At 32.9% G+C, this 11,964-nt stretch overlaps 1 long non-coding RNA gene across 1 annotated transcript; it reads left to right on the top strand.

Moving 5' to 3' along the window:
• Nucleotides 1–9,979: 9,979 nt before the first annotated feature.
• LOC136795448 (uncharacterized) lies at nt 9,980–11,935 on the top strand. The gene is made up of 3 exons (XR_010843068.1): nt 9,980–10,642; nt 10,710–11,579; nt 11,662–11,935. It is a non-coding gene; the product is annotated as an uncharacterized lncRNA (long non-coding RNA).
• Nucleotides 11,936–11,964: the final 29 nt, after the last annotated feature.

Raw genomic sequence — 11,964 nt, 5'->3', positions numbered from 1 at the left:
AACACAGCACTGTAAATCAAACAGAAACAGACAACCTTAACGATATAATAACTTTATTTCAACGTAATCTGAGATAATGAAGACGTAAAATAACTTGATTCAACAAAAATAACATTCCAAAATAACAATAAAATTTAAGTCACATAAATGGAACTAAGGACCATCACTGAAACATAAACAAATACACTGAAACTATCAAACTAATACATCGCTTATGATTTGTGACAATTGTATGTATTTTGGATATATAAAACCGTAAAACAACCTAAAATTAGAAAAGACAGCTTATATGTCACTTATTTTCCCGGTTTAGAAGCCTAATAACCATAGCAACAACGAATAACCTTCCAATGTTTGCCTTGTACTTTCGAATGTACAACTTGTACTTATGATTCGAAATAGTACAAAGTACAAGCAAAAGACTAATAGTATTAGTTTGTACTTTATTATGAAACAGGCCCCAGAAATGATTAAATCATAATAAAACTGAAACTGTGAAAATGTTCTCATTAGATAATGTTTACCAAACTACAATTTCGTTATCCGATAAAAAATTACAAGCTCTAGTGCTTTTAGAATCGAAACTATAAGTTAAATATTTCAAAGTACAAGTCATTCTCTTTCTACAAGTGGTTACTTGTACTAGTTTTGTGAATATACTCGTATTTGCTTGTACTTTTAGTACAAGTATACGATTACTTGTAATATCATAGTACAAGTTAACTGTTTACAGCGTTAATAATAGAGTTATGTTTTAGAGTTAATAATCGTGTTAGTGTTGTTAATGTGAGTTTTATTTTAATTGGTTGTTAAATTTGTTATGTTTTCAAAAACGTTTGGACTATTTATTGTTCAGTAATGAAGATGTTGGAATGATAACGTATATGTGTGGAAGTTAGTGTTGCTGGAAAGAACATTCCTAGAACAAAAACGAACAGTGTCAGCTCGGAAACTACAATATGAAATTAATGAAAGATGTATGCCATCTACAAATTTCAATTATTTAGAACGGGAATAATTAGACTTAATATAGCGATATCATAAAAAATGGCGAAAATTGTCAAAACGGCGTGAATAATTAATAACAATAATCAACAAAACCGTATAATAGGTAGCTAATGTTATACTAGCTATTAACTAATCTAACATAAACTGTTTGATAATAGGGTTGCCTGATTTTAAAAGGTATTTTGAAGTGGGACAATTCCGAAATCTCAAGACAAAATAATTTAATTGAAAATATATTTTTTTATTATGAGAAAATACAAGCTAAAATTATTTAAATCGAAACTTTTTAATTTACACGTCTCAATCTCAATTCGCTAGTAATATCATAGAACCAATTAATAGTACATAAAGTTAATAATAGTGTTATCTTTAAGAGTTAATAATAGTGTTCGTGTTGTTAATGTGAGTTGTGTTTAATTAGTTACTTCTTCAAAAAATGATGGAAGATTTATTATTTAGTACTGAAAGTAGTGAAGATTAAGAATTTAAGGACACTATTGTTGAAGAGAACATTCCTAGAAAAAAAGCTTACAGAGTGAAGAACAATTTCATCTTAGATGTTGTGCGAAATGACTATTTTTTTTTTACATTCAATACTTCATTACTATTCTAGTACACAATACTTAAAAACGCCTCTACATGATGAAAATTTAATTTTTAAAACATTTTTTGTTTCCCTTTGAAATATAAGAGGCATTAACAAATAAGTTGTTTCATGCTCTTCGACTGATAAGAATATGCAACCTCCTCCAAATAAAAAGCTCTTATGTTGACTTCTACTTTTTTAATATATAAAAGTGTTCCTTTAAAGTAGTATGTACTAGAAAAACGTAATTTCAACGTAATTCTGAGATAATGAAGACTTGATAATAATAACTTGATTCAGTAAAAATAACATTCCAAAATACCAATAAAATTTAAGTCACATAAATGGAACTATGGACCTATAGGTCCCTAGGAAACTATAAAACTAATATATCACTTATGATTTGTTACAATTGTATCTATTCTGGATATAAGAAACCGTAAAACAACCTAAGGTTAGAAAAGAAAGCTCATATGTCACTTATTTTCCCGGTTTAGAAGCCTAATAACTATAGCAACAACGAATAACCTTCCAATGTTTTCCTTGTACTTTCGAATGTACAACTTGTATTTTGTACTTTGTTGTTATGATTCGAAATAGTGCAAAGTACAAGCAAAAGACTATTAGTATTAGTTTCTACTTTATTATAAAACAAGCCCCTGGTCATCCTCTTCCCCCGGCGTCTTTTATTTTTTATTTACTTTTATTTAATTGTATTGCTACCACAGCCATATGTAAAGTTATCTAGCTGTAAGGTTGCATTGTTTACTTTTTGTTTACTGCAAAATATAGCCCTTTCCGTTAATGTTCCCACTTCTCTTTGCAAATTATAAAAGGTTATGGGTCTAGTATACGCTTAATAGCTTTATAGGAATGGAAAGAAATCAATATATCAAAAGTAGTGATGTGTGAAGTGTTGTGATCAACCGAAAATCAGAATTCATCAGTGTTAGTGGTTAGGAGTCGTGTTAAGTAGGTACTTTCTGTTTTTTAAATAGTGTTAAAATCAGAATGTAGTTTTTCAAACATGTGAAACCAATGACATGTAAGTCAGATTTGCCGGTTTGGAAGCGGAAAATAAGAGATCTTCTAGACTACCATGAGGGTGCTATTGATGTTATTGACAGTCTGTTAGTTAAGCCTGAAAATCTTAGAGAAGGTTCTTCAGAAGCCTCAATAAAAGAGTACAAAGCCAAAGTTGACCTATTTAGAAAAGCAAATAGTTATGCTAAATCCATAATTGCAAGTACTGTAACTGACACTGTATACTAGAAAATAATGGATCAAGAGACTGCATTTGATACTTGGAGTACATTGAAGCATCATCAAAAGACCAGTTATTCAAGATTTGTACAGATTTCTTTTCATTTAATTGGATTGATGGTGGGGATGTTTCAATGCATATAGCTCGGCTCAAATCACTTTGGAACGAACTAAATAATGGTCTGCAGGCTAGAAATGAGAATGTTTTGCCGGATCTATTATTGGTTTGCAAAACTCTTAATATATTGCCAAATAGTTTAATTTCCTTCAAATCAAGTTGGATGTTGTTAAAAAGTGAAGATACAACATTTGAGGATTTGACAGTTCAGCTTTGTACATTACAAAGAAATTTTATGAAACAGAAGGGTTTCACAGGAGGCTTTGGCTGCAGTATCAAAGCAAAGGATAGGGTAACAAGGAAAAAGTAAGAGTAAAAATTATAATAAATGTAATTACTGCAAACAGGCTGGACTTTGGGTTAGGAACTGTGAGAAATGGATTTTTGATGGTAGACCGAAGAAATTTTATGAAACAGAAGGGTTCTAGTTCTGTTTCACAGGAGGCTTTGGCTGCAGTATCAAAGCAAAGGATAGGGCAACAAGGAAAAAGTAAGAGTAAAAATCATAATAAATGTAATTACTGCAAACAGGCTGGACATTGGGTCAGGAACTGTGAGAAATGGATTTTTGATGGTAGACCATAGAAAAACCAAGAGGCTTCAGCAGCTGATAGTGCAGGTCTTATGCTTGTTGAAGTAGAAGCTCTATCAGTTGAATCATCTAGTCAACCGTCTACATGGTGGATAGACAACGGCGCTACAAGGCATGTTACTAATACAAATTTGTTTTACATAGATTTCAAGAGGTTTGAGAGTCCATTAGGCATAAAATCAGCTGGAAAAGAAATCCTACCAGCCATAGGAACTGGAACAGTTACACTAAAAAATTTCACTACTGGAGAGATGTTTTTGTTGAAGGATGTTTGGTATGTTATGAATTTATGCAGAAATTTAAACATTTATAAATACAAGCTTATTTGAATCAACAGCTACACAGTGCTGGCTTTCAAATCAGGGAAAGTTAATGCTGTATGGAACAAGGGAACATGGGGGCACTCTTTACAAAGCAAAAATTGAACCAGTAATACCAAATCCTGAATATTGTTGATGATTTGTTGCAGCTGTACCATCAAAGGTGGGGTCATCAAGATAAGCGGCATGTCCAAGCTAAAATGCTCAAAGAATTGAACATAAAAGTTGCTAAAGCAAACGAGCAACTTTGTGAGCCGTGTGTTTATGGAAAGGCACATAAACTTCCATTTGGACATAAAAAAAAATCAACAAAACCAGGACAGTTACTGTCAGCAGATGTATGTGGACCCTTTCCAGAGTTGTTTTCACGGACAGCTATACTAAGTTTTGTTATGGCTATTTGATGTCAGAAAAATCAGAAGTTAAAGAAATGTTGAAAAAGGTTCTTCAGCATGCAAAAGTAATGGGCCATTCAATACAAGAAATGATTTGTGACAATGGTGGTGAAATGGATAACAATGAAATCAGAAAGATTTTAAGTGCAGTGGGAGTCACTGAGGTTGACAGCCCCTTACACACGCCAGCAAAATGCCATTTGTGAAAGGGAATTTTGGACAACCGTCGAAATGGCAAGAACATTTAAATATTCCAACGAAGATTTAACTTTTCCAGAAACTATGTGGGCAGAGTTTGTAGAAACTGCAATTTACATCCTAAACAGAACAGGAAAGTGGTCTGTAGAAGGTGTGAGCCCCTATGAGCTCTGGATAAGCAAGAAACCAAGAATAAAGCACTTGAGAGGGATTGGTTCTGTATGCAACGTCCATATTCCTAATCAGAGACGCAAGAAAATGGATAAGAAGTCCATAAAAGTATACCTGATAGGGTTCCACGGAGATGAGCGATACCGTATATGGGTGAAAGAAGAAAACAAAGTCATTCTAAGTAGGGATGTTCTAATTCAAGAGAAATTGAATAAGTGTGAGTTTGTTAAGTTGCCAATAAAAGACACTGACATTCAAGATTGTGAAAAACCAGAAGACCAAGAAGTGTCTGATGAGACAAGAGGTTCTGAAAAAGAAGGAGAGTCTGAGTCTGAAGATGAATCGGTCGACGAATCAGAGAACCGACTCTCACCCTTTTCACACAATTTGAGAAACCGCTCAAAGCTACCAAAAACCAGCACATCTGAGAGATTATGTGTTGTTTGGTGAAGAATCCATTCTTCAGGTCATAACACCAAACAGTTATGAAGAAGCTCTGAGGGGTAGTGATAAGAAAAATTGGCAGCAAGCTTTGGACAGTGAAATGAAATCATTTAAAGAGAATCACACATGGGAACTAACAAGTTTACCTAAAGGTTGTAGGGCCATCTCGTCTAAATGGATGTATAGAATCAAGTCTAACCCTGATGGTTCAGTAGAAAAATATCAGGCCAGACTTGTAGTGAGAGGTTTCAGCCAGAAGTATGGTGTGGATTTTAATGGGACTTTCAGTCCAGTAGCAAAACTTGGCATGATACGAGCAATGTTAAGCATTGCAACCGCAGAAAATATACATTTGATTCAGTTCAACGTGTCAACTGCATTTTTATATGGCCACCTAGATGAAGACGTCTATATGGAACAGCCTGAGGGCTACACAGATGGAACAAAAAAGGTCTGTAAACTGTTGAAAAGTTTATGTGGTTTAAAGCAAGCTCCTCGATGTTGGAACAAAAGATTTAACACGTGTCTTAAAGCTTTAGGATTCAGAACAAGTGAAGCTGATCCTTGTTTGCACATTAAAGAGAGCCTAAAAAAAAACAAATTGTTGGTAGCATTATTTGTTGATGATGGATTAGTAATGGCAAATAGCAAAGAAAAGGCTGAATTATTTATAAAAGAGTTGGAGAAGGAGTTTAAGATCACAGTTAAACCAGCTACATTTTCCTTGGTTTGGAAATCAAGAAAATTCTATAAAAATTTGTCAGCAAACATTTATCAAGAAGTTATTACAGCGTTTTAACTTTCAAGACTGTAAGCCTGTCTCCACTCCCATGACAAAGTTAGATGAACATGATTCAGAACAAGACAGGAACAGTAGTTTCCTAAATAGAGAAGCTGTTGGAGCTTTGATGTACCTGATGGTATGCAACAGACTAGATCTTGCGTACAGCATTAGTGTTCTCTCAAAAACCCTGGACTGTCCTAGTAATCAGGATATTGTACGACTGAAGAGAGTATTTCGCTACATTTCTGGGAATACGATACACGGCGAATGGGAGTTGTGAACTCAGCTGTTACAGCGATACAGACTTTGGTGGATGCAACAAAAGGAGGGGCTGAGTCAGGGTCAACAAATGACAGCAACTTCGACAACTGAGCCAGAACTAGTTGCAGCAAATGAAGTAGTAAAATAAATTATCTGGCTGTTTAGACTATTTGAAGACATGGGCTGTCCTCAACAAGTGCCTACCCTTCAAATTGACAACCAAGAAACAATTTGCCTGTGCCACAATCCAGAGAACCATTGCCGCACAAAGCATATACAAGTAAAATTCTTTTTCAAAAAGAGAAAAAATTTTGGATGGTGTTCTCAAAGTACAGTACATCCCCACAGAGGAACAGGTCGCGGATATTATAACGAAGACACTACCAAGGCCTAGGCTTGAATATCAAGAAACTTGGACTGTTTTCATGTTTGTCAAATTATTTAAAAGATAGAAAAAGGGAAAGTATTGTAGTAGAGTAGCTTCCTACTTTTAATAAATTGTATTGGTACCACTACCATATGTAAGGTTACCTAGCTATAAGGTTGCATTGTTTACAGCAAAATGTAGCCCTTGTTAATAAGAGTACATTTCCGTTAATGTTCCCACTTCTCTTTGCAAAATATAAAAATAGCTGGACACAGCCAATCCACAACAATGTTCTCCCTACCGGGCTTATACACTATGTCCATATTATATTGGCTAAGGAGCTCCTTACACCAGGTGACCCTTGCCCATGACTTTCAGCTTGCCCACCCACTGTATGGACCCGGAATCTCCTACCAAAAACATAGGGTCGGAAGCGGTCCACAGCCCAAACTATAGCCAACAACTCTCTTTCAAGGGCATTGTATCGTGTCTACGCCTCCGTTAACCGTCTACTGCAATACGCTACCGGACGCTCCCCTCCCCCTTCGCTATCCTGAGATAACACAGCTCCCAAGGCGTACTCACTCGCGTCTGTAGTAATCGCGAGTAATCTGTAGTATTCGACAGAATAAGGGTTTCAAAAGTTTTATTTTCACATAAACTCATATAGGTCATTTAGGAAATAGCTCAATAACAGAATGCCAAAAAAAAAAGAAACCAGGAGTAATATGATCTTAAATTACTATTCATATTATCCCTTCAATATGAAGTACAGTGTTATAAATAACTAAGTAAATAAGGAGATAAAAATAACTGATTTGAGTAAATTGAATGCGGTTAAGAGTTTAGTTTTTAATATCCTATATTCCTTGAAAATTTTTACTCTAAAAATTTAATTTACAAAGTTTAGAATATAAACCATAAGAAATTCAATAATGGACTAGAAAATAAAAAAAAAAAAATAATACAATCAATAAGAAGTTTCATGAATGTAACTACATAAAAGAGTTACCTGAAAATCCTTCAAAGAATATCACCTTGCTGAATACTCCTCATGTTATAGATATTGAAGTAAATAAGTTAAATAAAAGCTAGCAGAGTCGATCAAATTTGAATATAATTAGAAAAAAGATCATTACATATAAACACATAACAAAACGCAACGCCATGAGAGCATGGTTAAACGACCTAGTCCGTAGCGGGAAAGTAGGTTACACTCAGCAGTGTTGCCAGTGTCAACCGCACAAATCTTTCAATGAATATAAATTGATAGATAAACACAAAAAAATAATTTATCTCAACAATAGACCCAGTAATAAGATTAAAAATTATTAAATAGAAATAAAAAATCAGTCAGAATTGGTATATAAAGTGCCATGTTTTAATTGTTCAGCAATATACATAGGAGAAACTAAACAATTATTGGGAGAAAGAATCTATCATCTCTCTATATATAAAAGAGAGCTGTTAAATATTTGTCCTCGATAGACTTGGTTATTACTGGACCGATTGACGTGGTGCTTTTTGCTATATGTTCCATTTCGTCGTGGGAAGGTTTAAAGATGATGAAATCATGAATTTTTACTGGCAGTAAAGTAGTTCGGTAAATTTTTTATTAGAAAAAAGAAAACCATATTCGTTTTCAGGTTTGTCTCGAAGTACTAAATACCATTTTTGGAAGAAACTAAAAATCATTCATATTTCACGTCGATTTGCAAGTTTTTTCCTCCGTCGACTATTTTCCAATAATCGTTAATAACTCCACTCCCTTTTATCCGACTGTCATGTTAATAGAACCGTTGGAAAGCTGAATGTCTGCTCTTATAGCCGAAATCGACAAAAGTTAAATTTGGTTTTTTTTAAAGGGAAATTGTGGGTTTCAAATGAGGGGAAAAAATTCTCACATTTTATTTTATATCTCCGGTTCTAATTTGTTTAATTGGACCCGCTTTATGCCTTTTGGTGCAGTTTTTAGAGCCCTAAAACACTGCCAAGTTTAGTATAGATAGGTCGAGGAGTATTGAAGTTATTTCTATTTTTTAGATTTTAAAAAAGAAATCTAAGGATGAAAATTTCGGACTAAAAAATTTTATTTTCCGATTTTTCCGAAAATTCGTATATAGGGGTTTCTCGAGGTGCTGAAAAGGAATATAAACTTTGTTTTACTCCTAAAAAATCTATTACCTCACTTTGTATAGCAACTCCGTCTGATTTTTTTTTAATATTTTGAAAATTACGAGGCACAGGAAGAGTTTTTCTTTAAAAACTGTTCATATTTGAGGTAGTATGTACATGACAAATATAATTACCTCAAAGAAGAAAAACAAATCACCAAAATCGTACCAGTATTAACGATGATACGGCAAAGTTAGTCGTTTTGAAATATGTAACCATGGCTACAGTCTTATAGCATCTTCTCTTCTCTCCATATATAAAAGAGAGCTGTTGAATCTTTGTCCTCAATAGACTTGGTTATTATAATTGATTTACAAGGGGTATTTTTCTAAATTTGTCCACAATGAACTTATGAATTACTGGACCGATTTATTACAAAAATGGTATAATTTATATTTGTATAAGTGGATACCTGATACTGCTAAGAAAAAAGAAAGGATGACAGTGTATATATATATTTAAATAAAAAAATATAGTACTAATATAAAGTATTAGTAAATTTGGAATATAGTGTGATATGTTAAAAAAATTTACTTTGATTAAATATGAGTTATTTATAGAGTTAAAAATCGAATTGCCATTAGTGTTTACTATGGAGACATTATGTTGTAAATCCAGAATGGGTGCTATCTATATCTATCTATCTATATATAAAAGAAAATAAGAAGGAATCTAAGACAGGAGAGGTTTGGAAAATGTAAAGAAAGCTAGATTTCAGAAAACTTTTAATGAAAATCTATAAAAAAAATAAAAAATAAATAAATAAAAGCATTATCACGAGGAGGTGAAAATTACTTCACAAAATCTTCTTCTTTAACCTAAGCCCTTAAACATTTTATATTCAGCAGTAATATACCAGCTATTCCTCAAACTGGGTGCCACAGCACTCTGAGGTGCCCCAAGTGTATGCTGAGAGTGCCGCAAACGAATGCTACTTTTCCAAAATATTTAAAAAAATTAAAATAGCAAATATACAGTGCATTCCAACAATTAATTTCCACTGTTCTTCTTTTCCTACATATTCAACTGCTCTAAGGGTAATTAATTGTGCAATTTGTTTTTAGTTTGACAGAGGTGCCTCAAATTATTCTTTAGCCTAGAAAGGGTGTTGTAAAATTGTTTTAACCCAAGGAGGGTCCTGTGAAAAAAGTTTGGGGACTGCTGGTATACAGCATCAATCTTGTTAATGTTATGAAGAAAAGAAAACTTGAAATTTGGGATAGCTTGTAAAGTATGCATTTTATGGTATTGTTATAATATATAAAAAGAAGATATATAACATTTGAAAGATAATTTAACTAACTAAAAAAATACCTAAATTTCACCTCTATTAGCTAAATCTCTAGAGATTTAGAAAAATTTCCAGAAATATTCTATATGCTCATTTAAATGATAAGTCACCCAGAAAGCAAAATGAAAAAAAAATGTATATCTTACTTAGACCAGTTTAAGTGAAGATACAAATATATAAGATAAGAGAAAGAGAGGAACATAAAAAAATATATAAAAAACTAAAAGAAATAACTGATAATTGACATATTTTAAAATAGAGAAAATATTTTAAAAAAACAGTTGGAAATTTCTTGATGAATCAAAAGTAAATTGAAACTTCCTCATTTAATTTTTGTCTAAGGGTTCAATATTTTGTAATATTTATTTATTTTTTTTTTTTTCAAGGAAATATCCTCAATACTTCTTACTTATTTATTCAATGATTGGGGAACATTTTGGCCATTTGTTCATCATCTGGTCCAGTCTTAAATTATCCTATATTATATATCTTCACAACTATGATTTATGAAATCATCTGCTTCACTAAAGCCTTTGTTACAGGATGTACAATGAAATGTTATACTTCCTTTCACATGTAATTTTTCATAATGAGTAATGATGGAACGAGGAAACCATTTTCTGCAATACTGACACACTGTCATCCTTTCTTTTTTCTTAGCAGTATCAGGTATCCACTTATACAAATATAAATTATAATCCATTTTTGTGATAATTTGCATAATTGTCTTGTTAAGATGATCCTGATAAGACATAAAAAAAGGATTGGTTCCACAACAAGAAGCCCTGGAGTACCCAAGTATTTAATCTTCCCAGGTTCATTTGCTTGGATATAGCTTATAACAAACTAAATTTTTACTATTTGTAATAAATTTCATTATAGTTGATTTTAATTTGAAGATCTTATGTTTAGTATTGTTATCTGCCATTGCCAATATTATCAATTGATTATTATAAAATATATTAATTATAAATAAAAGGAATGTTGTCCGGGTGCAGTAAAAAAAAAATCAAATAGAACGACCATTTGAGTTTTTTTTATGGTCAATCAGCCATCTTCTCTACTATATTAATTATAGCATTAAGTTCTTTTTTTTTTTTGAGAGGTGAGAAACCGATGAGGAAAATAATATCTCAAATTGAAAATTTACCTGATTAAGATCAAGTATTATGTCAAGCATGTTGTTGAAATCGCTTTGGTGCTAAAGTTTAATCATACCATTAAATTATATTTTATACAATTATATGTGTTTTTATAAAAAATCCCCAGGATTTCTACTGGGAAAATCCTCCACCACCTTCCATTTCTCAGCATTTATGAAAAAACCTGCGTCTCCCCCAGTATCCATTCAGCTTTCTTTCTGTCTATCTAATTTTTGTGATTATCAGTTTGTGTAGATTCCATTTTTGTTCACTATGAATGCTTTAAATGTAAATGTTTGTGGGGGGTGTGAAATTAATCCCACAAATATTGTGGAGGCAACAGGTGGTGTTGGTGAACAGCAATTCCTCAACATCCTTCAAAGATACGGAGTAGTTGCAGTTCACAAAATTTGTCCTAGATGTGGAGCAATATGTGTGACAGATCTTGGCTGAGCACGGTTCAGGTAATAAAAAATTACTGTTCTCTAATTTAATAACAAATTGTTTCATTTCTATATATTTATTGAATCGTCTAATGGTTTTTAGATGCCGAAAACGTAGAATTAGAGAGAACGGTACTCAGGCTAAATGTGATTACTATCTAAGTATGAGGACTAGCACATGGCTGAGTCGAACACAACTCTCCTTCAAAAAGGTGTGCCATTTTATAACTTTATGGGCGACTCTACCTCACCCTCGACAACCTATTATAATGTCGATGTTGGGCTTTTTCATTCATATCGAAAATATTGAGAGGACGTGGCGTGAGGTACGCTGTAATATCCCACAATTCGGAAGAAATAAAAACGACAATGCCGGATACCTGGCTGAGTTTTATTGGAAATCGAG

Source organism: Halyomorpha halys, unplaced genomic scaffold (genome assembly GCF_000696795.3).
Source record: "Halyomorpha halys isolate HHAL.00 unplaced genomic scaffold, Hhal_1.1 Scaffold424.1, whole genome shotgun sequence".
Taxonomy (NCBI): Eukaryota; Metazoa; Arthropoda; class Insecta; order Hemiptera; family Pentatomidae; genus Halyomorpha; species Halyomorpha halys.
This window is presented reverse-complemented; position numbering and strand designations above follow the sequence as displayed.